Source organism: Coccinella septempunctata, chromosome 3, assembly GCF_907165205.1.
Source record: "Coccinella septempunctata chromosome 3, icCocSept1.1, whole genome shotgun sequence".
Classification (NCBI taxonomy): Eukaryota; Metazoa; Arthropoda; class Insecta; order Coleoptera; family Coccinellidae; genus Coccinella; species Coccinella septempunctata.
The window spans coordinates 37,036,150-37,042,149 of NC_058191.1; positions in this window are offsets into that span (position 1 = coordinate 37,036,150).

Consider the following 6,000-nt stretch of genomic DNA (forward strand, 5'->3'; position numbering starts at 1 on the left):
AAATAAACATCACAGTAAATTTGAAGAGCTGGAAAAAATCATTTGTTTTTTCTTTCTAGTACTTCGTTGAAAACAAATTTCTACTTGTATCAATAATACAAGGTCTTTCAATAATATTTTCACGGTTTTGGGAGTGTAAGGTTAACGAAATTCTGGGAAAAATTGAAAATATATTAGAATGACAGTCAGATTTGAAATTCCATTATATTTGTTGCTATGGGGCGTTTTGTATTAAAGGTTGGTTTCCCAAGACAAATTTTACTTGATAATTTTCTCAGCAGTATCTATAGTTTCGCATATAACGTATAGGGTCTTTTTCTGTCGGACATCCTGTACCTGGAAATCACTGGTTTTTTAATACCTTTTTCATGACTATACTTTCACGAAACATCCATTATCGTGAAAGCGATAGTTATGAGAATATGTTAGTATCGCGGATGTACAAATGATGCAATAACACAGTTACTCGTAATCGATATGGGTGTAACTTACAGATATACATAGATGGAATGGCCGCAATTTCAGTCCTACATTCGGAAATATTATCATGCGAATAACTATAAAATTCTCTCCATTTACGGTTTTCAGAATAGTTAGGAGGCTTGTCAAAAATATAGATGGTTATATGGGTGCTTTAACTATTGGAAGTTGAGATGTGGAAAATGTTTTTGGTTTAGATGCAAGGATGGTATACAGGGTGAGTCTTTGACAGTATATTCTTGTGGTCAGAAGAAACACTTTTTTCTCATACAATTTTTTCCGAATCGGCTAGGTTTAGTAGATACAGGCTATTGAAAAAGCATACAAAATTTTTATTTTTAGTTCTGTCCCACGAAGTGTTTTATCAAATGAAATGAATTTCGAAATACATTTTCCATTTCTTTGATGAATCTTTTTCGATCACAGGATATCACCATTGTCTTCCAGTTTTCTCATTATGACCATTACGTTCCATAAAAATATTATACCAAAAATTCGAAAAACCCAACTCTTGAAACTAAGTTTGACGCTATCCAATGAATATTTGAACGTTTTGAAAAATAAAAGTATTCTTCATATTTTCTCGTATAATGCGCCGTATACGAGTAATTTGATGTCCACAAATGAAAAGTATCTGTGATATTCGGAAAATTGGGTACTTTGGCTGAATGCAACAGTGTTTAAAAGATCCATAGATGTGTAGTGTCATAGATTTAGCTTGCTACTCTGAAGGGAATTTTGTTTCTCCAGAGGTGGCAAAGCTCAATATGAAAATTTATCTTTTTTTTTAACTTTATCAGGGTCAAATCGGAAAAAATGGCGTAGAAAAAAAGTGTTTCTTTTGACCTCAAGAATATTTGTTCGACTCACCCTGTATTATATATAAACCAGATCCTATTGAATTCTCATGGAAAATTTTTTAAGCTTTTCATTCTTTCATTGATGATGTATCTGGATGGTCTAAGGCGGTCAAGAATCTCAATTAGACTCAATGAAGAGACTGATGTTTTATCAACAACTCGATTAGACTAGCCTTGAGATTCGAGAATTATTGTCATTCGTGAAATCATCAGGCTCTTGTGGAAACTTCAATGAAAAGTGAACGGTAATGGGCCTGAATCAAAATGAATTTGGCAGGAGCGAATTCTTGATGTTTACAAGCCGCCACAGCCATATTTTAGCGGCAGGTACTCATTTGTCATAACCGCAAATGTGAACATGACCGTATCCGATATGAGAAAGCGATTATAATTGTAAATATAGAATTATTACTCAAAGTGTTGTTTCGAGGCCAGATACCAGAGATTGGATGGATCGCGGTGGTCGTTTCATTATACACCTATTATCCAATACAAACAAGGGAAGATAATTATAATGTGGGATGCTGTATATATAGATGAACTTACGTTGTGGGTTCTCTGGTAGGCTATGTTATCTGAAATAGCCAGCCCGGGGATGCGGCCACTGAGAAATTATTAATTAGTACGAACATTACTCCGATAGGCGATATTCAGTTAGTTCAACAGGATACACATCAAAGTCAGAGAGATATCGATAGCAATAGACACCCCTCAGGCGGATTAAGTGGAAGTGGGTCAATTTCTTGAAGTAGTTTTAAGTATATGGAAAATCATGTCCCAACTCCTTCGAGGAGCCTTACAATCTCTGCAACAGGATAAAGTAACGTTCTCAAGGTTGATTGAATTCTGTTCTTCCTCGAAGTTTATTTACACAACTACTGCAATAATTTATGTACATGGGTTCACTCTTATCTATTTACACACTCACTAATTCACTAGTTCATTATCTTTTTCTTCGGAATTTACTATTCCCTCACTTCTATTCATAACACTTCGGGGTAGTTATCCCCGCAGTACGCCTTGCGTATCTTTTATATCGATACGCCCGTATCGCGATATTCGCGATGTTTTCGAGAGACAGCAGGGGCGTATTCAAGGAATTCGGATGTTACAATACGAGTTACTATATGATTTGTCAACATTGATATATGGAAGGAAAAGCAATAATTTTGTTTGGATCTGAAAACTATCGAAGCAACAACGGATCTTACAACTTAAACTGCAGAACTAAGTCATCTCGAAGAAAACGCCTGATAACGAACAAATCCAGTTGAAAAGTAGATTTTCAGCGTTATTCTTCTAAATATCAGTGTGAAATTTTTACTGTAGGTATACAGGGTGAACCTTCGACTCGTAAAGATATTTTAATGGTGGATTTTTGAGGTCAAAAGAAACACTTTTTTCGTTTACCATTTTTTACGAATAGGCTCGATTTAAAAGACACAGGCTGTTGAAAAAGCATGAAAAAATGTTAGTTTCAGTTCTCACAAACGGTTTCATCGAATAAAATGAATTTCGGAATCTAGGTTTTCATTTATTTGATGAATCTTCTTCGCACATGAGATATCACCTACGTATTTCAGTTTTCTCATTATGATCATTACATACCATGACGATACCGAAAACAAAAGAACCCAACTCTTGAAACTGAGTTGGAAACTATCTAATGAATATTTGAGCGTCTTGTAAAATGAAAGTATTCCCATATTTTCTAGTATAATGCACTGTTTTCGAGTAATTTGATGTTCAAAAATAAAAAATATCTGTGAAATTTGAAAAATTGGGAATCCAACTCTACAGATCCACAGATGTGTAGTGACACCATAGACATAGAGACATGGACTGTGCCTTCCCTTTCTATCTATGCATGAAATACGGTCAAAAAAAGTGACAGAGAGAAACACACGTCGGGCATGCAGTTGTCTTTTTCTAGAATTTTGATTGGTCTACACTCACCTCTATGTGAACAAAAAAGAGACAGGTAAATGCCCGACGATCATTTCTCTCTTTCTATAAAAAAGCCAATTTCATGCTGACATTGCTCAGTCCATGTCTCTATGTCTATGAGGACACAGATTTAGTTAGTTATTTTGAAGGTTATTTTGTTTTTCCAGGGGTGGAACAGCTCCTTAGGAAAATATAAAATGACTATATCATTTTAACAGGGCCGATTCGAAATAAACAAAAAAGTATTTCTTTTGACGTCAAGAATCTAATGTTGAAATCTACCGTACGAGTCAGAGACTCAGCCTGTATATGTAAATCGCCGATGTTACTGCAAAATGAATTTCGCCGAAATATGATGAAAAAACGTCGAAAATAATGCCATAAAATGTTGAAGTTACCATTTTTCTTAGCTTTTATTTTGGCTCAAAAAAACATCTGAAATATATTGCAGTTGTTTTTCAATGAGTTTTTCAACAACCTGTACAACATGAAACCAATTTAAATGAGTATCATATTAATGAAACTGTAAGTACGTATAAGCCATACGATAACATTCGTCAAGCTCGAGTAGCAGTCACAGAAAGCTTTTCAACTTGCGTCCCATATTAAACCTTATTTTCGTGGCTTTCTACGAAGTCGATTCTCGTGGAAACTCCGGGAAATACATTTGGTATCTCTTTGAAGTTTCGTTGGGCGCAATATTTGACGAATATAAATCCGGGCATTTTCACTATCTTCGGAGCGACATTCGGGAAAATGATTTAGGGATACGATGCTGGCCATGGAGCCCTGTGTGTTGGTCAACAGAGATAGGGAATTTATTTCCCTTTGTAGCTGTATTTATCGCCTTGGAAACGGGTCTAACATTTGACACATCTTATTAACTTTGAAATTGGCGCACGACGTCATGATATAATATTTCATATTTATTGCTATCGTTTAAATTTACGGCCTGCAGGGTTTGATACCCTTAATTATCAAATTTACGGCATTCAGCAAGCAGTGTTTTGCTCGCAGGACTTTCGTGGGTTAATGAAATATTTCGTGGAGATTAATTTTTCCCGGTACCTCATTGTCATTCTCGTCTCTTGTGTTTTTGCTAGTATACAGGGTGAGTCTTTGACTCTTACAAATATTTTAACAGAAATTGGTTGAGGTTAAAAAAAAACCTCTTTTTATACCATTATTTACCATTCGGTCCTGATAAAAACATATAGCCATTTTCATTATTCATACTGAGATATGCCCCCCAGGAGAAACAAAATTACCTCCAGAATTACTAGGTAAATTTGACACTACACATCTGTGGTTCTTTTAAACAGAGTTGTATTCAGCCGAAGTACCCAATTTTCCGAATATCGCAGATTCTTTTTGATTTTTAAACAAAAAATTAATCGAAAACGGCGCATTATACGAGAAAATATGAAGAATACTTTTATTTTACAAAACGTTGAAATATTCATTAGATAGCGTCCAACTTAGTGTCAAGAGTTGGGTTCTTCGAATTTTTGAGACTTTTCTGGTACGTATTGGTAATAATGAGAAAATTGTGGGTGATATTTTGTGTTCGAAAAAGATTCATCAAATAAATGAAAAACTATTTTCCGAAATTGATTTCTTAGGATAAAACCCTTTGTCAGACAGAACTGAAAATAAAATTTTTATGGGTTTTTAACAGCCTGTATCTTCTAAACCGAGCAGATTCGGAAAAAATGGTGTAGGTAAAAATAGTTTGTCTTGACCTCAAGAATCTTTTTTCAAATTTTTTTTACGAGTCAAAAACTCTCTCTGTATATTATTGAAAAAAAAGGCGGACTGCACCCTAGCATTTAAAAAAATACCAATCACAATTTCAATATTAGAAAGTAGGAATAAATGCAAAATCCTGTTGTATTAATCATATTCTCCAGCGAACCAGTTATTTCATTTGCATGTTATACTATAGCTGAGAGATGAATGTTGATGCTATGGGTTAACGTGTTAAAATATATTATAGTATTAAATATTTTTATGTTTTTCTTTTTTTTCAAATATATTTATTTTTTTGTTCCTCAGGTTCCCCCTATACTTTGGCTCTTATCATTTTTTCATAGATTAAAGGATTATTTTTATACTTTGAATTATTCCCACTATTATTTTTGCAACCTACAATTTGTTCAGCTTCTTTTTCTGTTCAACATATTCAGTATGATAGTTTTTATATGTCTGCACTGAATTGAAAACTTGAAGAAAATGAAGGATGAATGTATTCAATTGAAGCACTAGAAAGAAAGAAACTTAAAAGTTACCAACAGTTTGTCCATATGCTCATATAAGTATTGCAAAATGCTTCTGTAGCTCAACTACATTCTTTTTCTATTCAGAAAAATGTTTTCACTTCATCATAGAATTCATTTCAGAATTCATCATTAACTCCATACAACTAAATATCTCTGCTGCGATTACCTAAGTTGATGGATAGGGTGAAACAATGAATTTTTATTATTTCAAATTGTGAGCCCAATTGACAACCAAAACATGAACCTATATTCCAGTAGAATTGCAGTTGTTCAAAAACAAATCTCAAATATAAATCATCATGAGTGGCTAGCTCATTTACTGTAATTCGATGAATTCAGTAAATCAGAGACTTATATTTGACAAAAACTTCATAATAAGAATTTCTTATTATTAAAATACAATATTATTATTTATAATCGTAATACTTTTAACT